General features: G+C 42.0%; 1 long non-coding RNA gene across 1 annotated transcript; it reads right to left on the minus strand.

Annotated features, from left to right (window-relative positions):
* Nucleotides 1-435: 435 nt before the first annotated feature.
* On the minus strand, nt 436-5,018 carry LOC119353803. Its single transcript, XR_005170532.1, has 2 exons — nt 4,585-5,018; nt 436-4,462 (listed from the first exon to the last, which is right to left on the minus strand). It is a non-coding gene; the product is annotated as an uncharacterized LOC119353803 (long non-coding RNA).
* Between the last annotated feature and the right edge of the window lie 22,769 nt (nt 5,019-27,787).

The raw sequence follows: 27,787 nt of genomic DNA on the forward strand, positions 1-27,787 counted from the left end.
CCGCGGGAGGGCCGGATCCGGCGACCCCGACCTCGCCGGCCGCCGTCCTTGTCCATCTCCAGCGATCCTCGATTCGCATGCCGTCCAGATCCAGATCCAGCTACAGTAAACCCTAGGTTGACTCGTTTTTTCCAAAGTCCCTAATATTTTCTAGCCATGTTCATCGCATCATAACTCTGTCATGGTAGCTCCATTTTGGGCGTGTGATATATCGAATTGTTCGTTAGGATGTCCTCTTCATTTCATTCCACTAGATGACTCATTGCGCCAATGGTGCAAAGGCCGAGAGGGAGCCAAGTATTGTGAGAATATTTATACACCCAAGTCAAAAACCAAATGTGGCCAACACTCCCCCATCCTTTGCTTGGAAGCCGCCTTTCTCACCGGATCTAACATAGATACATGATTCTTCAAGACCAAATTTCAGAGAAAATATAAAGAATGCAAGGCTTTAAGTTGTACTATTGAGACCATACCACCATATCTTCATTTAGTTTTTTTGGAAATCTAAAGGTCTAAGAGGATGGTACATGTGAGAAGATGTGAATCCACAACAAAAAACTAAACTAACTTCCAAACAAAAATTTCAAGTTTGGAAGCCACAAAGAAGCAACCTAGATCTCTCGTTGTAGTGCAGGTACATGTCCTTAATCCTGCATCTACATCCCATAATTTTTCAACACCTAAATCCACGAAAACCAACTGAAGGAAATCATGGCAGAAACATGCGTCGTGGCTTACGTCTCCAAGGACTTCTTGGCATTATTGTGCAGGTTGGACACAACAATCCTCGCTGTGAGCTGCAGAAGAACCACACAGGCACCTTTCTTCACCTTGCCCTTGGGGAGGAGGGGGGCAACACTTGCAGCGCGGTGACAAGGCTTTGCAAATGCCGCCGGCGAGAGCGTGCAACGGAGGGCGTCGAGAGTGGCAGCTGCCTCCGCCTCGGCGGGAGCGTAGTGGCTGCGCGACTCGAGGCAACACATGAAGCGGTCATGCTGGAGCATTACGCTATGCACAGATGTTTTTAGCGTACCCATCCATAAAATCAGATGCTTCTTGATTAACAAAATGAACACACAATTAAGCGGGCATAGGAGGTGTACAATCATGTACTGACAAAAATCAGAGGGGTTAGATTATGTTCAAATGATATAAATCATCAAGGTTCCAATGATAGAAAATGTTGGGCCCGATGCACTGATTAATGTTATAGCACACAAGAAAGCTAGACATCTTCGTCTGGAGCGAATACTTTCTTCTTCCTATATTATCAAAGGTGTCTGAAAGTATGAAGACTGGAATCAAAAAATAACAGGAGACAAAACATAAGTAAGCACTCATTGCAATGTACCTGATCAATCAGTATTAGGTTGTGAAACAAGGGCAAGCAAAAAAGAAATGAAAAATAATATGATAATTAATGTAGCCTTACTATACCGGCCATTGAAACGAATCACCAACCAAGATCTTTAATTTTTTGATGAATGCTTGTTGGGTTCTAAAGAAGGGTGAAAGGAGCCTTAGTAGAAGACGATGCCTATCCATTGGTTTTACAACGTCCGTCAAACTACATTAGCATGATATCTATGTGAGGTTCACGCATTCAAAAATATGGCCAGCTATAATTCTATGGTCTGTAATTCTACAGAACCAGATAAATGTTTTGGAATGGCTAAAGATAACAAGAAAAACAAAATTAGTAAATTTCGGCCAACAAAGCAGAAGTCGGGGATTACTGATTTGGTGTCAGCCTATTTCTTAAATCACAAAGTAGCTTGGCTAGACAACCTTTCTTTGAGCAAAGTGAGCATAACAGCCACCATTAAATGCAGTTATGAAGGAAAATTGGCAACCTAACTATAATTGCATAACAACTTATTTTCCAGCAGAAACTACATCATTTCATAGGCCAACCTGGAAGCAAGGATTCACCTTAAATGAAGAAGGAAGCCGAACACACCCACATTATAGCAGCAACAAGAGAACTTCCAAGAATTTATAGACTATAAAAACTCACAGAAACTCCACTACGTGGGACAAACTCACAATTGGTGAGGTTGGTGAGCAATTGCACAGGGACACTGTTAAGCAAGCAAACTCAAGAACCTGATTCTAAAAATTGGCAAGCATGAGATATTACAATTGGCGAGTGTGAAATATTAGATGCTAAGCAGGCAAATTCAAGAAGATGATTCTAACAACTACCTCTAGGAAAGTAGTCTAGAATTCATGTAACATGTGGGGTTCTCTGAATAACTGAGAAAAACAGAGGAAACAATAGAAGACGGTAAGAAATAATTTTATATTGCATAATAAGAATACTTAATGAAGCATTGGGGCATAAGAATACATAAATGACTCCATGGTCAACTCTTTAGCAAGATCTGCACTTCAATCCAAAAGTAAGAGATGCCTGTTGCCGATCACTTGCTAAACGATGAAACATTCATACGGACATTATCACTCACTAACTGGTAAACTGGCACACAAAATACACATGCACGAGGTAATGGATCTATGGGCGTCAAAAACATCACCAATCCATACCTGCACACGAATTGATGAACAAAGGTGAGGACACACGCAGGCAAGGCAGGAGGAAGCATTGGCAGGTAAGGAGGGAACTGCAACCAAGGGAACCATAGAGAACATCAGTGGCGGGCACAACAATGGAAGAAATTGAATAAGCTAATTCTTTTAGTGTTCAGAAGTACTGTACAAAATAACCAAATGCCACCACTAATTCTTTAGCATGTACCATAATCAAGCGTCATTGGAAATTTCATTTAGCAGGGAATCTAAAAGGAGAGAGATAAATATACCAATTGACATGGAAGATCCTATTGTGCTTGTTTGCATTCTCAAATCACCGTGTTGATGCTAAATTTATTCCTGAAGATAGAACTAAGGCATCACAAAATATATGAATGACTGGAGCGTAGAGGAATCTGGGAAGCTACATCAGTGTTCAGGTTCACCCATGAACGAAATGATATCACCCCCTACCAAATCCAGCAATCAGTTTAGTGCGGATGCACTAAACGCCAGAATCCGAACCTAGCCAAGCATAAATTTGCCATTCAACAAGATAAAATTGAAATTATGGGCTGGAGGAAGTACATGCGTACTTCTCGACCAGCAGCATCACCATGGCATCCCTAGCTTATGCATTTTTTACAACGTCATCTTCAAACATTAGCTAGCATGTGCGGTTTGGCAAGGAATGAATAGTCTACATGTGGTGATCTGCACATATTATGAACATACATACTAAGGCTTTAGTTCAAATAAATTAGTCCTATTGAATTAGTAATGTACTTTGCTGATTATTAGTCCGACCATGCAAGTACAAGAAAATCAATACAGTAGTGCAAGGTCATACAAGAAAACTGGTCCTACAAAACCAATTCTTTTAGTGTTCAGAATTTATCACCTCAAATTTGTTAGAACCGTACAGGCCAAAAACATTTTCTGCAAATACAATATATGCAGAACTTGGTTCTGTTTATAGTTCACATGCCTACACATGCCTGCAAGCTTAGCTGCTTCAGTTCGTTGGGAATTACCTAGTCAGTCAGGCTCCTTTTTCTACAAAATTAACATATACTGAGATCTGTTCAAGCTCCTTCTTAAAAAATAGCTATATTAGATGGTTCCCAAATTCAACAAAAGGTGGGTTCAGCCATGCGTACTATCAAAGACCTGACCACTTGAATTTAAAGCAAGATGACAATTTTATGTACGACCAAACAAGGGCGCAGGTGACAAGATCTCTGCAAAAATCAAGCCATATAAATGCATTTGAGATCAAAATACATCATGCAGGGACAAATGGTATTAGCTACATTGTCGTTATTCTAATTTGTTTCTTGAGCAGCGACTCAATTAATATTCTCACTGATCCAATTTACTCAAGAACTTCTGAACCAATTCCAGGACTCCTATGGACTAAGGTACTCTAGCTACTTGCATCTTTCAGAGGATCTAATTAGAACCAATTCTATGGGTGGTTTATCTTTTTAGAACTATTAGCATTCACTCAGTGGAGAAGTGCAAGCAGGAGCTGACTTCAGTTGGAATAAGTGTGCTAGAAAATGTGGCGAATAGATTGTACGTCGGCAAAGTACAAACTGAAACACTTGAGGAACCCAGTGTTAAAAGTGGATGTTAAATTCAGACCTTATCAATGCAGGGTGTGAATCCCAAACACTAAACACGATCTGCAGGCATAAAAAGAAACAAATAATCTTTAGATTCTCCCCTGCAGAATAGTAAAATAATAACATTTTGATTCCTGGACAACTCCTTCCTCCAAATCACATTCAGGTGACCCTTCTCCACTCTCAAATCCTCCTTCTGGGGCCGAAGATTTGGAGGGCCGCATCTCAGATTCTCAAATAGATAATAGAGCAAGTACAAACCAATCCAATCCAATCCTCCTGTAGCGGCAGAGAGGGAGCTGCACGAGCGCGAACACGAACAGAGGACAACAACCATCCGCTTGTGTGAGAAATCTGAATCAGAGGACCAAATCGAATAGAGACAGATGCGTGGAGGAGGTGAAGAGGGACGAGAGAGCACCTTGACGAGCTCCGTGGCATCGACGTCCCGAGAAGAAGCACACGGATGGGGACGGCCGGTGGGCGAAGCGATTGCTCACGGACGGGAAGCTCGGGCGTGGGCTCAGTGGCCTCGCGGCGCCGACGAGGGGAGGAAGTGGCAGCTGAAGCCGGCCATCGTCGTGGCTCTCCCTGTCGACTGCCGCTCGCTTCTCCCCACCGCTTCCCGCTGTCCACCATGTCATGGCTCTCCGCCTCTCCCTGTTGGCTGCCGCTCACTTCTCCCCACCGCTTCCCGCTGTTCACCCCTGCTCTCAATGGAGACGACCTGAGCCTAATCTGGACCAGGCGACGACCTGAGCCCGATCTGGACCAGGCGCCGTCGAAGGAGGAGGGAGGTGGAGGGGCTACGCGGAGGGAGCGGAAGAGGAAGAGAAGGAGGAGGCGAGAGGAAGAGAGCGCTCGGGAATAAAAGGAGACGTGGCCACGGCCGCTAGTTGGGTGCACTGGCTCATCCTTTATATGTTCAATTGCACCATGCTTGTTTGAGTCCATCTTGATGCCTAAAATGTTGTTGCAAGAGTGTTGTAAACTGTTAGTTCCTAATTCTTATCAGATTATGAGCTTTTTCATTTTTGCCGTGATTAATGTGTGCTGCATATGAGCAGGAGCTCTACATGTGTTTTGGGCTATGCCATGCCATCTTTACAGGGGTGTATGCCATGTATTTTTTGATCAATGTGGTGACTAGCTCATGCATGCAAAGTAGCTCTCGTGATGTTGCTGATTTCAGGGACTTAGAATTCTTCCAAGTCATTTCCCTGATGTTATTTTTATGCCATGTATTCATGTTGCTACAGAGTGATCCATGCCTCTTCTGAGCATGTTCAGTAAGGATGATTTGGGCATATGGTTATGCTATATCCATCCATGTCTTTGTTTGCAATTTTGGAGTACCCTAGAATGACTCAATCTTGCTCTACTTTTGCTATAAAATGTTCCTGGCAGACTGTTTACGGGTTAATCAATTTTGCCAAGGTTGTTGTAGTTGATCCATGAATGCTATGAGATTGTTCTTGCCATGTTTAGCTTCTTGATCATGTCTTCTTGCTGGGTGTATGCTTGGTGTGTCATGTAATGCCTTGTGGTGAGTGCACCGAGCTCGCGAACGTGCCTTCGTAACTCTGTATTTGCCATGTCCAGTTTTCTGCTAAGTCTGAATGTGTTAACGAAACTTGCTATGTTTACATGGGTGCCATCTTATCTTCTGATCCTTTCTGGCTTATGGTCATTAAGGGACTTTTGTTATATGCTTGGAGTAGATTCATACCATGCCTTGTGTTGCTATGTTATGTTCCTGTAGCATGTTGATATCTTGCTCTAAACATTGCTTCCTGATGTTAATTCCTGACATGTTGTTATTTTCACTAAGTCTGTGAAGCTGATATCTTTTGCACTTTTTCCATTCTTGTTTGAACCTGCTATTGTGTGAATTAGCCGTATCTCAGTGTTCATATTTTGTCAAGCATCTTGAGTAGATCAGCGCGATGTGCTTTGTTGCTATGTTGGAGTGCAGTAGCTTAGTTTCTTGTTGCATTCTAGATGGCATCGTGCTGTTAATCGCAGATTTGTGCCATTATTGTTCTGCTTGCCATTTGCAAACCGTGCATCCGATTCCGGTGATCTTTATATTGTTTTTGACCGAGATAAACTCATCTTTCCAGCAGCGCACTTGGTTTGCCAAGTTGAGGCCTGGTTCAATCTTTCCCTTCCGAAGCACGCATATGCATTGCATATTACATCCCGCATATCATGCCATGTTTTGCATCATGTTGCTTGTGCATTGCACCATGGTTGATTGTGTTTCCCTTGCTAGTGTTCTTGCCTTGGGTAGAGCTGGGAGACGAGTACGCTTACGAGGAACCCGTTGAGTATGCTTATGAGGATCAAGCTTACGTCAACTCGGGGAACTTTGTAGGCAAGATGACCATACCCTCGAAATCACTTCTATCTTTGCTTGCTAGTTGCTCACTCTATTGCTATGCCTATGCCGTGATACCTATCACTTGTTGTATCATGCCTCCCATATTGCCATGTCAAGGCTCTAACCCACCTTGTCCTAGTAAACCGTTGTTTGGCCATGTTACCGCTTTGCTCAGCCCCTCTTATAGCGTTGCTAGTTGCAGGTGAAGATTGGAGTTTGTTCCTTGTCGGAACATGTTTATTGTTGGGATATCATTATTATATCTTGCTTACTTTAATGCACCTATATACTTGGTAAAGGGTGGAAGGCTCGACCTTATGCCTGGTGTTTTGTTCCACTCTTGCCGCCCTAGTTTCCATCATACCGGTGTTATGTTCCTTGATTTTGTGTTCCTTACGCGGTTGGGTTATAATGGGAACCCCTTGACAGTTCGCCTAGAATAAAACTCCTCCAGTAGGGCCAAACCTTGGTTTTACCATTTGCCACCTAGCCTTTTTCCCTTGGGTTTCGCGGACTCAAGGGTCATCTTTATTTTAACCCCCCCGGGCTAGTGCTTCTCTAAGTGTTGGTCCAAACTGGGCGATGTTCGGTGCCCCCTAGGCAACCAGGGCCTATGCCAACATGATGTCTTGCCCATCTGGTGTGCCCTGAGAACGAGATATGTGCAGCTCCTATTGGGATTTGTCGGCACATTCGGGTGGCTTTGCTGGTCTTGTTTTACCATTGTTGAAATGTCTTGTAACCGGGATTCCGAGTCTGATCGGGTCGTCCTGGGAGAAGGAATGTCCTTCGTTGACCGTGAGAGCTTGTGATGGGCTAAGTTGGGACACCCCTGCAGGGTTTTGAACTTTCGAAAGTCGTGCCCGCGGTTATGGGTAGATGGGAATTTGTTAATATCCGGTTGTAGAAAACCTGACACTTAACTTAAATTAAAAAGAATCAACCGCGTGTGTAGCCGTGATGGTCTCTTTTCGGCAGAGTCCGGGAAGAGAACACGGTCTCGTGTTATGCTTGAACGTAAGTAGTTCTAGGATGACTTCTTGATCTTTGTAGCTTCTCGACTTTGCTTTGCCTTCTCTTCTCGCTCTCATTTGCGTATGTTAACCACCATATATGCTAGTTCTTGCTGCAGCTCCACCTCACTACCTTTTCCTACCCCTAAGTTTAAATAGTCTTGATCGTGAGAGTGCGAGATTGCTGAGTCCCCGTGACTCACAGTTTACTTCCAAAACCAGATGCAGGTCCGACGATGTCATTCCAGGGGATGCGACCGAACTCAAGTGGGAGTTCGACGAGGATTCAGGACGTTACTACGTTTCCTTTCCAGACGATCGATAGTGGAGCCCAGTTGGGGCGATCGGGGATCTTATGCATTTGTGGTTGTCTTTATTTTGGTTCCGTAGTCGGACCTTGATTGTATTCTGGATGATGTAATGCTATATTTATGTATTCTGTGAAGTGGCGATTGTAAGCCAACCCTGTACCTCTTTCTTATTCAGTACATGGGATGTGTAAAGATTACCCCTCTTGCGACATGCCTACAATGCAGTTATGCCTCTAAGTCATGCTCCGACACGTGGGAGATATAGCCGCATCATGGGTGTTACAAGTTGGTAATCAGAGCCTTCCTCGACTTAGGAGCCCCCTGCTTGATCGAATCGCTGGCGTGTTGAGTCTAGGAAGATGTTTTTGAGTCTTATAGGATTATATATATATCGGAGAGTATGATTCTTTTTACTCCTCAGTCCCTTCGTCGCTCTGGTGAGGCATCCTGACGTAGAGTTTTGACTCTTCTCTTCTCAAATTTCACTAAATTTTTTTAGGATCACGCGGGTATCTTGGAATTGTTACGATGGTTTTGTGACGAGAACATTGTTCTTGGTGCCTCCTGACATTTAGGGGTTGTGGCAGTGTCCCAGGGAGTTGAGGTCCGAGGTGTTGTCGTCACAATTTTATCGTTGCAGTTCTTGAATACCTGAGTTCGCCGACATCGAAAATATCCTTTATGCAGTTGTTGGTGAGATAACCTCGACGCCACCCAGTACTGGGGCGGGAGTTCGGGAGTATTGCCATAACTAGTATAACGGATGCTTTTCGAAGGTTGAGGTAAATGATTTCGGAAGGTTTCTTGGTTATGTGTTGAAGGATGGATACAGCTGGATGTAGGATTTGCTAGTTTTGGGTGAGATATTATGCTTCCCCTGTATCCCCAACACCTGATTGCAGAACCGGAAAGTTTCGGGAGGTTCATAGGTGGGAATTCTTGTAGCTCTAGTATTTCTTCCGCAGATATTTGGTTTGTGATTGGGTAATCCTTACCAATTATTTGTTCATATCCGTACCTTGTTGTTTTATTCATCTACCTCTATCTAAGTGGCTTCTCAATTTATGGTAGTGTGATAATTTATTTTGGAAGTCTTTCGTTCATTCTTGTTCGAATATTAAGGCTATATGTTGCAATTTCGGCCCATTGATATAGCTTGAATATATGTCTTTCAAGATGCTAACGGATGTCACCCTCTTCAGGACGGCTCCTCCAACGCGTCAGAATCCGGAACCACCGCCACCACCTCCACCTTCGGAGGCATGACAAGCTGTGATGGTTGCTACCAACGCCAACACGCAGATGCTTTTGCAACTCTTGCAAGAGCGCAACCAAGGAAATCAAGGCCATGGCAACAATCAAGTTTAGTTTGCTACCCTCAACCAGTTCCTCGCAAACCAGCTGTAGTCTTTCAGTAACTGTGTCGAGGCCACAGACGCTGACGATTGGCTCGTGGATATCTGCAAACATTTTGAGTGTAGCAATGTCAGGCCTGAGGACTTTGTCAAGTTTGCTTCGTTCCAACCAAAGACCAAGCTGCTGAGTGGTATCAACAATATAAAGATTCCAGAGGAGGTCGTGTGATTACCTGGGATGATTTCTGCCAAGACTTCAAAGCTCACCACATTCCTCAGAGTGTTGTTGAGAGTAAGCGTGAGGAGTTCCGCAATCTGAAGCAAGGCAGCTTGTCTGTTTACCAATACAACATCCTGTACCAGAGGCTCGCTCGCTTCACCAAGCAAGACGTCCCTGACGAGAAGATCATGATTTATCAATTCAGAGGTGGCCTCAGAGAAGATCTGCAACTAGCTCTTGTTCTTTTTGAGCCAAAAAAGTATGATGAATTCTACAACATGGCACTAAAGCAAGAGGCTGCTCAGCTCAAGTGCGATGCTTCTAAGAAGAGAGTCAGGGATGCAACTCCTTCTTCTTCTTCAACTTAAGTGGCAGCTAAGTAGCAAAAGTACTGGTTGCCTCCTCCTCCTCCGTTCCGTCAGCCTTATCAGCAGAAGAGCAAAGGTGGCAATGGATCTTCCCACCCGCCCAACCCAGGCTTTCAAAACAAAGCTTTGTCTCATGCTCCAAGGTCAAGTGCTTCGTATCACCGTCCGCTCTCAGAGGTTACGTGCAACAAGTGTCAGCAGAAGGGTCACTATGCAAACAAATGCTTCAACCAGAGGCGCCTTCTGCCTCCTCCTGTGAGATTTGCCAGCAATGCAGTGGTCAAGCATAATCCCAAATCTGCAAAGGTCAACATGATGAATGTAGCTCAGGCAGAGGACTCTTCAGAAGTGATCATGGGTAACCTTCCTGTTAATGATATTCCTACAAGAGTTCTTTTTGATACCGGTGCATCTTTGTCATTCATATCGAAGCCTTTTTCATCCATGCATGATTTGCATATTGTCGATTTGCCTAAGCCGATAGCGGTTTCCTCTCTGGGTTTTCCAAGATCGATCTGCAATCAGGGTACCACCAATTGAAGATTCGAGAGTAGGATATACCTAAGACAACTTTTACCACAAGGTATGGGCTATATGAGTATACCGTTATGTCATTTGGCCTGACTAACACACCTGCCTATTTTATGAACATGATGAACAAGGTGTTTATGGAGTTTTTGGATAAGTTCGTTGTGGTGTTCATAGATGATATTCTAGTCTACTCTAAGAATGAAGAGGAGCATAAAGAGCATTTGCGTTTGGTACTTGGGAAGCTCAGAGAACATTAGCTATACGCCAAGTTCAGCAAGTGCGAGTTTTGGTTGAAGGAAGTTGGATTCCTTGGACATGTTATATCCGGAGAAGGAATAGCGGTAGACCCCACCAAAGTTGTCACTATGACAAATTGGGAGGCACACACATCAGTTGGAGAAATTCGGAGTTTTCTTGGACTCACAGGATACTACTGGAGGTTCATTGAGAATTTCTCGAAGATTGCAAAGCCTATGACTGAGTTGTTGACGAAGGACACTAAGTTCAAATGGACTGAGGAATGTGAGGCTAGTTTTCAGGAGTTGAAGAAACGATTGGTTACATCACCAGTGTTGATCCTGCCAGATCAACGCAAGGATTATGAAGTGTATTGCGATGCTTCTCGTCGAGGACTTGGAGCAGTGCTTATGCAGGAAGGAAGAGTTGTTTCATATGCCTCACGACAGCTTAAACCCCATGAGTTAAATTATGCCATGCATGATTTGGAGTTAGCAGCCGTAGTACATGCATTGATAACTTGAAGACATTTTCTCATTGGAAACCATTGTGAAGTATACACGGATCACAAGAGTTTGAAGTATATCTTCATGCAGAAGGACTTGAATCTCAGACAAAGGAGATGGTTGGAACTCATTAAGGATTATGATATGAAGTTGCATTATCATCCCGGAAAGGCTAACATAGTAGCCGATGCGTTGTGCCGCAAGAGTCATGTCAACACACTCATGACCGGAGAGTTACCTAAGGACTTAGAAGAAGACCTTCGTGAGCTATGTTTGGAAATAGTTCCGAGAGGTTATGTAGCAGCTTTGGAGATTCAATCTACTTTGATGGATAAGATCAGAGAAGCTTAGAGGATGGACAAGGAGATTGCCGAGATAAAGGAAAGGATGACCAAAGGGAAGGCTAAAGGATTTCATGAGGATGAGCACGATACCTTATGGTTTGAGGACCGAGTATATGTGCCAAATGATCAGGAGATCAGGAAGCTGATTTTACAGGAGGCCCATGATTCACCATATTCGATTCACCCAGGAAATGCCAAGATGTATCTGGATTTGAAGGATAGTTTCTGGTGGAGCGGAATGAAGAAGGATATTGCGGAGTATGTAGCCGTTTGTGATGTATGTCAGAGAGTGAAGGTAGAGCATCAGAAGCCAGCAGGATTGCTACACCCATTGACGATACCCAAATGGAAGTGGGATAAGCTAGGCATGGATTTTATCACGGGATTACCCAGGACTCATTCAGGCTATGACTCGATATGGGTTGTAGTCAATCGTTTGACGAAAGTGGCTCATTTTATCCCAGTGAAGACCACTTACACCAGTGCTAAGTTGGCAAAGATATACATGACCAGGATCGTACGTTTGCATGGAGTTCCGAGGACAGTTGTATCAGATAGAGGAACCCAGTTTACCTCAAAGTTTTGGAATCAGTTGCATGATTCTTTGGGAACCAGGCTAGAGTTCAGGACAGCTTTTCACCCACAGACGGATGGACGGACTGAGAGAGCCAATCAGATTCTGGAGGACATGTTGAGAGCTTGTGCACTAGATTATGGATCTAGTTGGGACGATAATTTGCCTTACGCAGAGTTCTCTTACAACAACAGTTACCAATCCAGTTTCAAGATGGCCCCTTTCGAAGCATTGTATGGAAGGAGGTGCAGGACACCATTGTTGCTGGATGAAGTTGGAGACCGACAGTTGTTTGGACCAGATTTGATTAAAGAGTCAGAAGAGAAGGTTAAACTGATTCGCGATAGACTCAAGGTAGCCCAGTCCAGGCAGAAGAGTTATGTGGATTCTAAATGCAAGGAGACAGTTTACGAAGTCGGGGACAGAGTGTATCTTCATGTATCTCCACTTCGAGGAGTTAAACGCTTTGGAGTTAAGGGAAAGTTAGCACCACGTTTTGTGGGACCATACACAGTTTTGGAACGTATGGGAGAAGTTGCTTACAAGTTGGAATTGCCTGAAGGGTTGTCAGGAGTTCACGATGTGTTCCACGTTTCCCAGTTGAAGAAGTGCCACGCAAAGATGGCTGATATCTCTCTGAGAGATACAGTGCCACTGGAAGCGATACAGTTGGATAGCGATTTGACTTACGAGGAGAAGCCAGTCAAGATTCTCGAGTTTGCCAGCCGAGTTACACGCAGCAAAGTTACCAAGTTCTGTAAAGTTCAGTGGAGCCACCATACTGAAGACGAAGCCACCTGGGAACGCGAGGAAGACTTACGGAAAGATCACCCTCACCTATTTTCTAGCCAACCCAAATCTCGAGGGCGAGATTCATCTTAAGGGGGGTAGGTTTGTAACATCCCACATTTTCAATTTGGAATGTTATACATTAGATCATCATTGCATATCATATTTTATTGCATTTTGGCTTGATCCTAGAAATTCTACGCAACTCAAGGACCTACGGAGAGAGTTGGGGATTTCATTATTTTCATATTTGAGTTTTTCACAAATTTTGAAAAGAGGATCGTTTGATTTTATTATTTTATCTTTGAATATTTTCTTTTATAACAATAAAAGAGAGAGGATAAAATGACTTCCTCAAAATAAAGAAATATTGGAGATTTAATATGAAAATCAAATAAGATTTTTATTTGGAGTTTTATTGCTATTTTATCTCAATTAGGAAAAATACGCGTTTTTCAAAATTGCATTTTAGGCCCAAATAAATGTTCACCTTGTCCGTCATATTTTTAGAGGACGAGGAAAATTTATTTCGAAATTTTTGGAGTCCGTTTAGTATTTCTTTCGTTTGTTTTTCTTCGCGGAATAATTAAATAAAAGTCAACCGACCGACGGGCCATACCCGAGCCGGATTCCTCCGCTCAGGGGTCTTTAAAAGCCGCAGCCCGAGCCGCCCGAGGCCCAGCCGCCGCCGCCAGCCCACCCGCGCCCCAAACCCTAGTCGCCGCCGCCGCGACACCGCCGCCGCCGTCGCGTTCCGCCGCCGCCACCGCACCACGCCGCACCACCGGAGCCGCCCGCCACCACCCACCGCCGCCCGACCCTGCCGGAGCCGCCAGCCGCCGCCGCCGTCCAGCCCGACCCCGCCGGAGGTAGCCGCCGCCGCCTCAGTTTTCGCGAGAAAACCGATCATTTTTTTGAAACCCTAGATCCTGCTTTTTATTTTAGATCTTTTTTTGGTTTAGTTATTTAGCGGACGTTCGTCCAGACATTCGTTTTAATGAACGATTTTCACCGTTTAGCTGCAGATAGCGAATGTTTGTCCGCTAGCCTGTTCGGCGGTTTTTCTTTTTCTCGGATTTTTCGCGATTATTTTCGATCGCGATTTCTGATCCGATTTTCGTTTTAGTTTATCTTTTCGCTTGTTTATTGGAATCAGGCGATTCAAGCGCCTAGAGTTTCTTCTCGAAGCCCTCTTTCTGTTTAATGAACTTAAACAAGTTTTTGCTACTATAAAATTTGACTTCAGTCCAAATTAGTAAACAAATCTTGTTTCTTTTGCAGTTTGAGTTTCGTTGCTTTGTTTGATTTGATTCTTTTTGCAAACCAGAGTTCTTAAGTTGAACTTTCTGGTTAGATCTTCTTATTTGAGTTTTACCCGTGCCCCTTGCTTGATTGCTTATTGTATGCTTGTTTGATTGCGATAGAGTACCCAGAGTGCGAAGCGTGCTACTATGAGTCTCTAGGTTTCACGGATCATTAGCAAGGCAAGTAACACTTTGATCATACCTCTTTACTACCCGGTTTTTATTGCATTAGATCAACCCTCAAACAATTGCATGGTTAGGATCTGAATAAATTGTGGGTTGGGAAGTAGATGAGGTAGAACCTATTCACATGTTTTATTATCAAACCCTGGGAGTTACTTCTACGTTGCTTATATTGCTGCTATGCTTGTAGACGTGGTTTGGGTTTGAGTGTATCCATGACAGATGCGAGTTCTTAAGTAATGGTTAACTTAAGGTGGCAACTTTAATACACATCTGGGTGGATTGAGGCACCTGGGGAACCCAGTGATTGCCTGTATTTTTTGGAAATCCCGGGGTACCATGTGATTTTCCTATGGACTGCCACCCAGGCTCAAAGGGAACATAAGATTATTCATGCTGGAAACTTCCATGTGCAGCCACATGCCATTATGGGCTCTGGCATAGTTGAGTAAGTTGTGGGAAACCTTTCCATGATGGGCTAGCAGATGTAGGGGATTGTAGGTGTATCGGCCTATCTATCAATTAAGGGGACCTCTTCAGAAAGACTATGTCTCGGTCATCCGTTTCTCAAACATCATGTAGTGCGAGAAATCCAACGGAGGAGATCGAGTCTTGTGGGGAAAAGTTCACAAACCTCTGCAGAGTGTACAAACTAATCATGGTTAGCCGTGTCCCCGGTTATGGACATCTTGAGTATCTAGTTCTTGAATTATCATGTGGATCTCATCACTCTTAAACATAATTTGATTGGGTTATTAATTACTTTTAATTGGTATTGAGATGGGGTTTACCATTCTCAATGTTTTTCAACAAACTTTGTAGTTAAATAAAATATATTCCTTTGCAGTAGGGAAAATTGGCTTTTCGCAAAACCTATTAACCATACAGCCTCCACCAGCCATATATGCATGTAGTGATAGCTTTACTATGTTCATTACTCTCTTGTGTTACATTGCCAGCATATTCCATGTGCTGACCCATTTTCAGGCTGCAACGTATTATGTTGCAGACTTTTCAGACGACGAGTAAGGTGCCTTAGGTCGTGGTCTTTCACTTAGTGATGTCGTTGGAGTTGATGGACTCACTTTATCTTCCAAGCCTTCCGATGTTATCGTTTTAGATGGCCTTAAGCCATATTTACTGTAATAAGTTCTCTTTTGAGACATTCGATGTAATAAGTGTGTGATTGCTACTCTGTTACAAATCCTCAAGTACTGTGCGTGTCAACATTACCGATCCAGGGATGACACTGATGCACAGAGATCAGAATGTTTGAGGTTTGGTCGCTACAACAGACATGATGAGGAGTCTCAAAATGGTCGATATGTAAAGATTCATATATTGTAAGGTTATATTCGAACGCCGGAATGGTTCCGAGTGATCCGGGTATTTTTCTGGAGTACCGAGGGGTTACCGAAACCCTCGGAGAAGTTAATGGGCCTTAGTGGGCTTTAGTGGAGAGAGGGAAGAAGGGCCATGAGGTGGCGCGTGCCTCCCCCCTGCACAAACCGAATTGGACAAGGGATGGGGGTGCGGCCCCCTCCTTCCTTCTTCTTCTCCCTTCCTTCCTTTCCCTCCGATGGAAGAAAGGAAAGGGGGGGTGAATCCTACTTGGACTAGGAGTCCAAGTAGGACCCCCCTGGCTCACCTCCTCCTAGGCCGGCATCCTCCTCCCCCCTCCTTTATATATGGGGGCAGGGGCACCCCAAAGCACATCAATTGTTCCTCAGCAGTGTGCGGTACCCCCCTCCACAGTTTACCACCTCAGTCAATATTGTCGTAGTGCTTAGGCGAAGCCCTGCGCGGATCACATTGTTACGCCTCCAACGTATCTATAATTTTTGATTGCTCCATGCTATATTATCTACTGTTTTGGACATTATTGGGCTTTATTATCCACTTTTATATTATTTTTGGGACTAACCTATTAACCTGAGGCCCAGCCCAGAATTGCTGTTTTTTTGGCCTGTTTTAGGGTTTCGAAGAAAAGGAATATCAAACGGAGTCCAAACGGAATGAAACCTTCGGGAACGTGATTTTCTCACCGAATACAACTTAGGAGACTTGGACCCTACGTCAAGGCACGTAACAGGAGGCCACGAGGTAGGGGGCATGCCCTACCCTACCAGCCCCCCTCGTGGGCCCCCTATTGCTCCACCGACTTACTTCTTCCTCCTATATATACCCACGTACCCCCAAACAATCAGATACGAAGCCAAAACCCTAATTCCACCACCGTAACTTTCTGTATCCACGAGATCCCATCTTGGGGCCTATTCCGGAGCTCCGCCGAAGGGGGCATCAACCATGGAGGGCTTCTACATTAACACCATAGCCTCTCCGATGAAGTGTGAGTAGTTTACTTCAGACCTACGGGTCCATAGTTAGTAGCTAGATGGCTTCTTCTCTCTTTTTGGATCTCAATACAATGTTCTCCCCCTCTCTTGTGGAGATCTATTCGATGTAATCTTCTTTTTGCAGTGTGTTTGTTGAGACCGATGAATTGTGGGTTTATGACCAAGTCTATCTATGAATAATATTTGAATCTTCTCTGAATTCTTTTATGTATGATTGGTTATCTTTGCAAGTCTCTTCGAATTATCAGTTTGGTTTGGCCTACTAGATTGATCTTTCTTGCAATGGGAGAAGTGCTTAGCTTTGGGTTCAATCTTGCGGTGTCCTTTCCCGGTGACAGTAAGGGCAGCAAGGCACGTATTGTATTGTTGCCATCGAGGATAACAAGATGGGGTTTTCTTCATATTGCATGAGTCTATCCCTCTACATCATGTCATCTTGCTTAAGGTGTTACTCTGTTTTTAACTTAATACTCTAGATGCATGCTGGATAGCGGTCGATGAGTGGAGTAATAGTAGTAGATGCAGGCAGGAGTCAGTCTACTTGCTTCGGACGTGATGCCCATATACATGATCATACCTAGATATTCTCATAACTATGCTCAATTCTGTCAATTGCTCAACAGTAATTTGTTCACCCATCGTAGAATACTTATGCTCTCGAGAGAAGCCACTAGTGAAACGTATGGCCCCCGGGTCTATCTTTATCATATCAATCTCCTACTACTTAGTTATTTACTTTGCTATTTACTTTGCCTTTATTTTACTTTGCATCTTTATCATAAAGATACCAAAAATATTATCTTATCATATCTATCAGATCTCACTCTCGTAAGTGGCCCTATAGGGATTGACAACCCCTATTTGCGTTGGTTGCAAGGATTTATTTGTTTTGTGCAGGTGTGAGGGACTCGCGTGTAGCCTCCTACTGGATTGATACCTTGGTTCTCAAAAAGTGAGGGAAATACTTATGCTACTTTGCTGCATCATCCCTTCCACTTCGGCGAAAACCAATGCAGTGCTAAAAGAGGTAGCAAGATGGATTTCTGGCGCCGTTGCCGGGGAGGTCTATGCCAAAGTCAACATACCAAGTACCCATCACATACCCTTATCTCCCGCATTATATTATTTGCCATTTGCCTCTTGTTTTCCTCTCCTCCACTTCACCCTTGCCATTTTATTTGCCCTCTCTCTCTATCCTCCCTCTCTTTCCGCTTGCCTTTCTTCCGCTATGTCTGAATCAAAAAGGGTTGGGGGTTCTCTCCAGAGTTTTAGTACTTTGGACAACCCCTCTATCCTCGCTAAACTTATAAATAAGGATACTATGGAAAAACCTACCAGAGTTATCAATGAGAGTCATAATAATTTTGATGAAGAGGATTCTGGAATTTTTCGTTATTTACTTGATGAATCTTTGAAAGATGCTTGGTATAGACTATTAAGGATCAGGGCTAGCTATGTTCCTCAATATCAAATTGAAGTTTACCTAAAAAGCTTTTATATTGCCCTTCCTTATTATTTTAAGCATGTCTTAGATTCTATATTTGAAGAAGGGGATGTCGTAGACACTTACGAAAAAATGAAAACTATATTTGGGCACCCCATGAATGAGAAAGTTGAATCTACATCTCTTTTGCTCTCTCACCAAAATGAATCTATTAAAGAGATGAAGGCTAGCCTAGATACAAATTTTTGTAACATGCTTAATCTTTCTTGTACCATTAATAGCCATGTGCTTTATCAAAATAGAAGGATTAATTCTATAGATAGCAAGTTTGCTCTTTTCTTTCCTAGTACCAAAGATGGCAATACCTAGATCTATTCTTGCTTGTTATGCCTAGCTAGGGGCGTTAAACGATAGCGCTTGTTGGGAGGCAACCCAATTTTATTTTTATTTCTTGCTTTTTGCTCCTGTTTAGTAATAAATAATTTATCTAGCCTCTGTTTTGGTTGTGTTTTTTGTGTTTAATTAGTGTTTGTGCCAAGTACAACCGTTGGGAAGACTTAGGGGAAGTCTTGTTGAACTTGCTGTAAAAAACAGAAACTTTAGCGCTCACGACAACTGCTGTAATTTTTATTTGGAAAGTGATATTTAGTTAATTATTTTTGCAGAGGATTAATAGATAAATTTCTCACGTCCAGAAATTTATTTTAGAATCTTTGGGGTTCCAGATCTTGCGCTAGCTACAGATTACTACAGACTGTTCTGTTTTTGAAAGATTCTGTTTTTCGTGTGTTGTTTGCTTATTTTGATGAATCTATGGCTAGTAAAATAGTTTATGAACGATAGAGAAGTTGGAATATAGTAGGTATAACACCCATATAAATAAATAATGAGTTCATTACAGTACCTTGAAGTGATCTTTTGTTTTCTTTCGCTAACGGAGCTCACGAGATTTTCTACTTTAAGTTTTGTGTTGTGAAGTTTTCAAGTTTTGGGTAAAGATTTGATGGATTATGGAACAAGGAGTGGCAAGAGCCTAAGCTTGGGTATTCCCATGGCACCCCCAAGATAATCTAAGGACACCTAAAAGCCAAAGCTTGGGGATGCCCCGGAAGGCATCCCCTCTTTCGTCTACTTCTATCGGTAACTTTACTTGGAGCTATATTTTTATTTACCACATGATATGTGCTTTGCTTGGAGAGTATTTCATTATTTGAGTCTTTTCTTGTTAGTTTACCACAATCATCCTTTCTGTACACACCTTTTGAGAGAGCCATATATGATTTGGAATTTGTTAGAATACTCTATGTGCTTCGCTTATATCTTTTGAGTTACATAATTTTGCTCTAGTGCTTCACTTATATCTTTTAGAGCACGGTGGTGGATTTGTTTTATAGAAACTATTGATCTCTCATGCTTCACTTAGATTATTTTGAGAGTCTCAATAGCATGGTAATTTGCTTAAAATCTTAATATGCTTGGTATACAAGATTTATAATAAAACTTTCTTATGAGTGTGTTGAATACTATGATAAGTTTGATACTTGACAATTGTTTTGAGATATGGAGATGGTGATATTAAAGTCATGCTAGTTGAGTAGTTGTGAATTTGAGAAATACTTGAGTTGAAGCTTGTGATTCCCTTAGCATGCACGTATGGTGAACCGTTATGTGATGAAGTCGGAGCATGATTTATTTATTGATTGTCTTCCTTATGAGTGGCGGTCGGGGACGAGCGATGGTCTTTTCCTACCAATCTATACCCCTAGGAGCATGCGCGTAATACTTTGCTTTGATATCTTCTAGATTTTTGGTATTTTGTAGTGATGATAACAATAGCAATGAAAAGTAAATAAGCGAAGAACAATATATGGAGAGCTCGTAGGCAATGGATCAGTGATGGAGAATTATGCCGGATGCGGTTCATCATGTAACAGTCATAACCTAGGGTGACATAGAACTAGCTCCAATTCATCAATGTAATGTAGGCATGTATTTCGAAGAAAGTCATACATGCTTATGGAAAAGAACTTGCATGACATCTTTTGTCCTACCCTCCCATGGCAGCGGGGTCCTAGTGGAAACTAAGGGATATTAAGGGCTCCTTTTAGTAGAGTACCAGACCAAAGCATTAACATATAGTGAATACATGAACTCCTCAAACTACGGTCATCACCGGGAGTGATCCCGATTATTGTCACTTCGGGGTTGCCGGATCATAACACATAGTAGGTGACTATAGACTTGCAAGATAGGATCAAGAACTCTCATATATTGATGAAAGCATAATAGGTTAAGATATGAAATCATGGCACACGGGCCCTGGTGACAAGCATTAAGCATAGCAAAGTCATAGCAACATCAATCTCGGAACATAGGGGATACTAGGGATCAAACCCTAAAAAAACTAACTCGATTACATGATAAATCTCATCCAACCCATCACCGTCCAACAAGCCTACGATGGAATTACTCACGCACGGCGGTGAGCATCATGAAATTGGTGACGGAGGATGGTTGATGATGACGATGGCGACGGATTCCCCTCGCCGGAGCCCCGAACGGACTCCAGATCAGCCCTCCCGAGAGAGTTTAGGGCTTGGTGGCGGCTCCGTATCGTAAAACGTGATGAATACTTCTTCCCTATTTTTTCCCCGAACACGAATACATGGAGTCAAGGTTGAGGTCGGTGGAGCTCCAGGGGGCCCATGAGGCAGGGGGCGCGCCCCCACCCTCGTGGCTAGGGTGTGGCCCCCTGGCCTTGATTCTTTGCCAGTATTTTTTATTATTTCCAAAAATAATCTCCGTGGAGTTTCAGGTCATTCCGAGAACTTTTGTTTCTGCACATAAATAACACCATGGCAATTCTGCTGAAAACAGCATCAATCCGGGTTAGTTCCATTCAAATCATGCAAGTTAGAGTCCAAAACAAGGGAAAAAGTGTTTGGAAAAGTAGATACGACGGAGACGTATCAACTCCCCCAAGCTTAAACCTTTGCCTGTCTTCAAGCAATTCAGTTGACAAACTGAAAGTGATAAAGAAAACTTTTACAAACTCTGTTTGCTCTTGTTGTTGTAAATATGTAAAGCCAGCATTCAAGTTTTCAGCAAAGATTATAGACTAACAATATTCACAATAACTCTTAGGTCTCATGTTTACTCATATCAATGACATAATCAACTAGCGAGTAATAATAATAAATCTCGGATGACAACACTTTCTCAAAACAGTCATAATATGATATAACAAGATGGTATCTCGCTAGCCCTTTCTGAGACCGCAAAATATAAATGCAGAGCACCTTTAAAGATCAAGGACTGACTAGACATTGTAATTCATGGTAAAAGAGATCCAGTCAAGTCATACTCAATGTAAACTAACAGTATTGAATGCAAATGACAGCGGTGCTCTCCAATTGGTTCTTTTTAATAAGAGGATGATGACTCAACATAAAAGTAAATAGATAGGCCCTTCGCAGAGGGAAACAGGGATTTGTAGAGGTGCCAGAGCTCGGTTTTGAAATAGAGATGAATAATATTTTGTGCGGTATACTTTCATTGTCAACATAACAACCAAGAGATGGCGATATCTTCCATGCTACACAAATTATAGGCGGTTCCCAAATAGAATGGTAAAGTTTATAACCCCCCTCCACCAAGAAGCATCAATCCATGGCTTGCTCGAAACAACGAGTGCCTCCAACTAACAACAGTCCCGAGGGAGTTTTGTTTGCAATTATTTTGATTTGAGTTGCATCAAGCATGGGACTGGGCATCCCGGTGACCAGCCATTTTCTCGTGAGTGAGGAGCGGAGTCCACTCATCTTGAGAATAACCCGCCTAACATGGAAGATACAGACAGCTGATACGTCTCCAACGTATCTATAATTTTTGATTGCTCGACGCTATATTATTTACTATTTTGAATGTTTATGGGCTTTATTATACACTTTTACATCATTTTTGGGACTAACCTATTAACCCAGAGCCCAGTGCCAGTTTCTGTTTTTGCCCTATTTTAGGGTTTCGAAGAAAAGGAAAACCAAACGGAGTCCAATTGACCTGAAACTTCACGGAACTCATTTTTGGAAGAAAAGAAGCCCAGAAGACTTGGAGTGCACGTCGGGGGATCTGCGAGGAGGTCACGAGGTAGGGGGCGCGCCCACCCCCTGGGCGCGCCCTCCACCCTCGTGAGCCCCTCGTGGCTCCCGTGACGTACTTCTTCCGCCTATATATCTCCATATACCCTAAAAACATCCGTGGAGATGATAGATCGGGAGTTCTGCCGCCAGAAGCCTCCATAGCCACCAAAAACCAATCTAGAGCCATTCCGGCACCCTGCCGGAGGGGGCAATCCTTCTCCAGTGGCCATCTTCATCATCCCGGTGCTCTCCATGACGAGGAGGGAGTAGTTCTCCCTCGGGGCTGAGGGTATGTACCAGTAGCTATGTGTTTGATCTCTCTCTCTCTCTCTCGTGTTCTTGAGGTGATACAATCTTGATGTATCGCGAGCTTTGCTATTATATTTGGATCCTATGATGTTTCTTCCCCCTCTACTCTCTTGTAATGAATTGAATTTCCCCTTTTGAAGTTATCTTATCAGATTGAGTCTTTAAAGATTTGAGAACACTTGATGTATGTCTTGCCGTGGATATCTGTGGTGACAATGGGATATCACGTGATACACTTGATGTATGTTTTGGTGATCAACTTGCGGGTTCCGCCCATGAACCTATGCATAGGGGTTGGCACACGTTTTCGTCATGATTCTCCGGTAGAACCTTGGGGCACTCTTTGAGGTCCTATGTGTTGGTTGAATAGATGAATCTGAGATTGTGTGATGCATATCGTATAATCATACCCACGGATACTTGAGGTGACATTGGAGTATCTAGGTGACATTAGGGTTTTGGTTGATTTGTGTCTTAAGGTATTATTCTAGTACGAACTCTGGGGCTGTTTGTGACACTTATAGGAATAGACCAACGGATTGATTGGAAAGAATAACTTTGAGGTGGTTTCGTACCCTACCATAATCTCTTCGTTCGTTCTCCGCTATTAGAGACTTTGGAGTGACTCTTTGTTGCATGTTGAGGGATAGTTATGTGATCCAATTATGTTATTATTGTTGAGGGAGCTTGCACTAGCGAAAAGTATGAACCCTAGGCTTTATTTCCACACATTGCAATATCGTTTACGCTCACTTTTATCACTTGCTACCTTGCTGTTTTTATAATTTTAGATTACAAATACTCATATCTACTATCCATATACCACTTGTATCACCATCTCTTCGCCGAACTAGTGCACCTATACAATTTACCATTGTATTGGGTGTGTTGGGGACACAAGAGACTCTTTGTTATTTGGTTGCAGGGTTACTTGAGAGAGACCATCTTCATCCTACGCCTCCTACGGATTGATAAACCTGAGGTCATCCACTTGAGGGAAATTTGCTACTTTCCTACAAACCTCTGCACTTGGAGTCCAACAACGTCTACAAGAAGAAGGTTGTGTAGTAGACATCAAGCTCTTTTCTGGTGCCGTTGCTGGGGAGGCGAGGAAAGCGACACTAACACCCCGTAAACTAAGCTCTTTTTTGGCGCCGTTGCCGGGGAGGTTAGTGCTTGAAGGTATATCTTTAGATCTTGCAATCGAGTCTTTTAGTTTCTTGTTTTATCACTAGTTTAGTTTATAAAAGAAAACTATAAAAATATGGAATTGAGTTTGTCTCATACGCTTCACCTTTTTAATATCTTTCTTGAGTATAATGGAAAGGAAAATTGTGCCAAAGTGTTAAGAAGAAGAATGCATTAAAATGTTTGGCACTAAATATTTGAATGATGAGCATGATTGCAATGTTGTTAGTATGAATTCCTTGAATATCCATGATACTAATGATATGCAAAGCCACAAGCTTGGGGAAGCTATGTCTGATGAACATGATATTTTTTGTCCCCCAAGTTTTGATGAGATAATTTATTATGATGAAAGCATGCCTCCTATCTATGATGATTATTGTGATGACACGTATGCTTTAAAGAATAATAATAACAATGAAACTTGTCATCTTGATTTCAATTTTCAATCCCATGATAGTTACTTTGTTGAGTTTGCTCCCACTACTATTAATGAGAAGAATTTTGCTTGTGTGGAGAGTAATAAAATTTCTATGCATATAGATCATGAAAAGAATTCTTTAGGTGCTGGTTATATTGTTGAATTCATTCATGATGCTACTGAAAATTATTATGAGGGAGGAACATATGCTTGTAGGAATTGCAATAATATCAAGTTTCCTCTCTATGTGCTTAAAGTTTTGAAGTTATGCTTGTTTTGCCTTCCTATGCTAGTTAATTATTGTTCCCCTAAGTTGTTTTCTCACAAAATCCCTATGCATAGGAAGAGGGTTAGGATTAAATGTGCTAGTCATATTCTTCATGATGCTCTCTTTATGTTCCAATTCTTATCCTTTATGTGAGCATCATTGAAATCATCGTGCCTAGCTAGGGGCGTTAAACGATAGCGCTTGTTGGGAGGCAACCCAATTTTATTTTTTGTTCCTTGGTTTTTGATCCTGTTTAGTAATAAATAATTCATCTAGCCTCTGTTTAGATGTGGTTTTATGCTTTTAATTAGTGTTTGTGCCAAGTAGAACCTTTGGGAAGACTCGGGGAAAGTCATGTTGATCATGCTGTAAAAAACAGAAACTTTAGCGCTCACGAGAATTGCTGCCATTTTTAGTTGGAGAGTGATATTTAGTTAATTATTTTTGCAGATGATTAATAGACAAATTACTCAGGTCCATCAATTTATTTGAGAATTTTATGAGTTCGAGAAGTATACGTTTGATCCAGATTACTACAGACTGTTCTGTTTTTGACAGATTCTGTTTTTCATGTGTTGTTTACTTATTTTGATGAATCTATGGCTAGTAAAAGAGTTTATAAACCATAGATAAGTAGGAATACAGTAGGTTTAACACCAATATAAATAAAGAATGAGTTCATTACAGTACCTTGAAGTGGTGATTTATTTTCTTATACTAACGGAGCTTACGAGTTTTTTGTTAAGTTTTGTGTTGTGAAGTTTTCAAGTTTTGGGTAAGGATTCGATGGACTATGGAATAAGGAGTGGCAAGAGCCTAAGCTTGGGGATGCCCAAGGCACCCGAAGGTAATATTCAAGGATAGCCAAGAGCCTAAGCTTGGGGATGCCCCAGAAGGCATCCCCTCTTTCGTCTTCGTTCATCGGTAAATTTACTTGGAGCTATATTTTTATTCACCACAAGATATGTGTTTTGCTTGGAGCGTAAATTTACTTTGTTAGGATTTGCTTGATTTTATTTAGAACAATGTTTTTCATCTTTTATTTCAATAAAAGTGGCATCGATAGCCTTTACTATGCCTATTTTAGAAGTCCACATGTTGTTGTTTGAAAACAGAAAGTTTACCACTGTTGCAATAATTCCCTAGAAAATTCAGAATGTGATAAAATGTTGAAACCTTTTGCGTATTAAGCTATGATAAATTTACTACAGTGGGAATTTTGTTTCATAATTTTTTGAGCTAGGTAAGTATGGATGTTGCTGCATTCTTTACAGACTATCCTGTTTAGGCAGATTGCTGTTATGTTTGCATTGTTTGCATATGTTTGCTTCTTTAATGATTCTATTTGAGGATAGGACTATTAAGTATGACGGGGCATTTAGTATGCAATGTTGAATAATAATTTTAGTGATTTTCTACATTAGAGCATGATAAGGTTTTGCAATGGTTTATACTAACTTATCTCACGAGTCCTTGTTGAGTTTTGTATGGATGAAGCTTTTGAGATTTAGGGAGACCGTGATATGAGAGGAATTAAGGAGACACAAAATCTCAAGCTTGGGGATGCCAAAGGCATCCCAAGATAATATTTCAAGAAGTCTCAAGCATCTAATCTTGGGGATGCCCCAGTTGGCATCCCACCTTTCTTCTTCAACAACTATCGGTTAGTTTCGGTTGATCCTAAGTTTTTGCTTCTTCACATGATGTTTGCCATTATTAGAATGTCATTTTATTTTGCTTTGCTTGCTGTTTGAATAGAATACCAGGATCTGAAATTATTTAATGTTAGAGAGTCTTCACATAGTTGCATAATTATTCGACTACTCATTGATCTTCACTTATATCTTTCGGAGTAGTTTGTCATTTGCTCTAGTGCTTCACTTATATCTTTTAGAGCATGGTGGTAGTTTTATTTTGAAGAAATAGAGGAACTCTCATGCTTCACTTATATTATTTCGAGAGTCTTAAATAGCATGGTAATTTGCTTAAAGAATCCTAATATGCTAGGTATTTGAGAATAATAAAACTTTCATATAGAGTATTGAATACTAAGAGAAGTTTGATGCTTGATGATTGTTTTGAGATATGGAGGTAATAATATCAAAGTCGTGCTAGTTGAGTAGTTGTGAAATTGAGAAATACTTGTGTTGAAGTTTGCAAGTCCCATAGCATGCACGTATGGTAAACATTGTGTAACAAATTTGAAACATGAGGTGTTATTTGATTGTCTTCCTTATGAGTGGCGGTCGGGGACGAGCGATGGTCTTTTCCTACCAATCTATCCCCCTAGGAGCATGTGCGTAGTGCCGAGGTTTTTGATGACTTGTAGATTTTTGCAATAAGTATGTGAGTTCTTTATGACTAATGTTGAGTCCATGGATTATACACACTCTCACCCTTCCATCCTCGCTAGCCTCTTCGGTACCGTGCATTGCCCTTTCTCACATTGAGAGTTGGCGCAAACTTCGCCGGTGCATCCAAACCCCGTGATATGATACGCTCTGTCACACATAAACCTCCTTATATCTTACTCAAAACAGCCACCATACCTACCTATTATGGCATTTCCATAGCCATTCCGAGATATATTGCCATGCAACTTTCCACCATTCCATTTATCATGACACATTCATCATTGTCATATTGCTTTGCATGATCATGTAGTTGACATCATATTTGTGGCAAAGCCACCATTCATAATTCTTTCATACGTGTCACTCATGAGTCATTGCATATCCCGGTACACCGCTGGAGGCATTCATATAGAGTCATCTTTGTTCTAGTATCGAGTTGTAATCATTGAGTTGTAAATAAATAGAAGTGTGATGATCGTCATTATTAGAGCATTGTCCCAAGTGAGGAATAACAAAAAGAGAAAGGCCATAAAAAAGAGAAGGCCCAAAAAAAGAGAGAAAGGCCATAAAAAATGATAGAAAAAGAGAGAAGGGACAATGCTACTATCCTTTGCCACACTTGTGCTTCAAAGTAGCACCATAATCTTCATGATAAAGAGTCTCTTGTTTAGTCATTTTCATATACTAGTGGGAATTTTTCATTATAGAACTTGGCTTGTATATTCCAACAATGGGCCTCCTCAAGTGCCCTAGGTCTTCGTGAGCAAGCAAGTTGGATGCACACCCACTAGTTTCTTTTGTTGAGCTTTCATACTTTTATAGCTCTAGTGCATCTTTTGCATGGCAATCCCTACTCCTTGCATTAACATCAATCGGTGGGCATCTCCATAGCCCATTTATTAGCCTCGTTGATGTGAGACTTTCTCCATTTTGTCTTCTCCACATAACCCCCTCATTATATTCTATTCCACCCATAGTGCTATATCCATGGCTCGCACTCATGTATTGCGTGAAAGTTTATAGGTT

Source organism: Triticum dicoccoides, chromosome 2A (genome assembly GCF_002162155.2).
Source record: "Triticum dicoccoides isolate Atlit2015 ecotype Zavitan chromosome 2A, WEW_v2.0, whole genome shotgun sequence".
In the NCBI taxonomy this organism is placed as follows: domain Eukaryota; kingdom Viridiplantae; phylum Streptophyta; class Magnoliopsida; order Poales; family Poaceae; genus Triticum; species Triticum dicoccoides.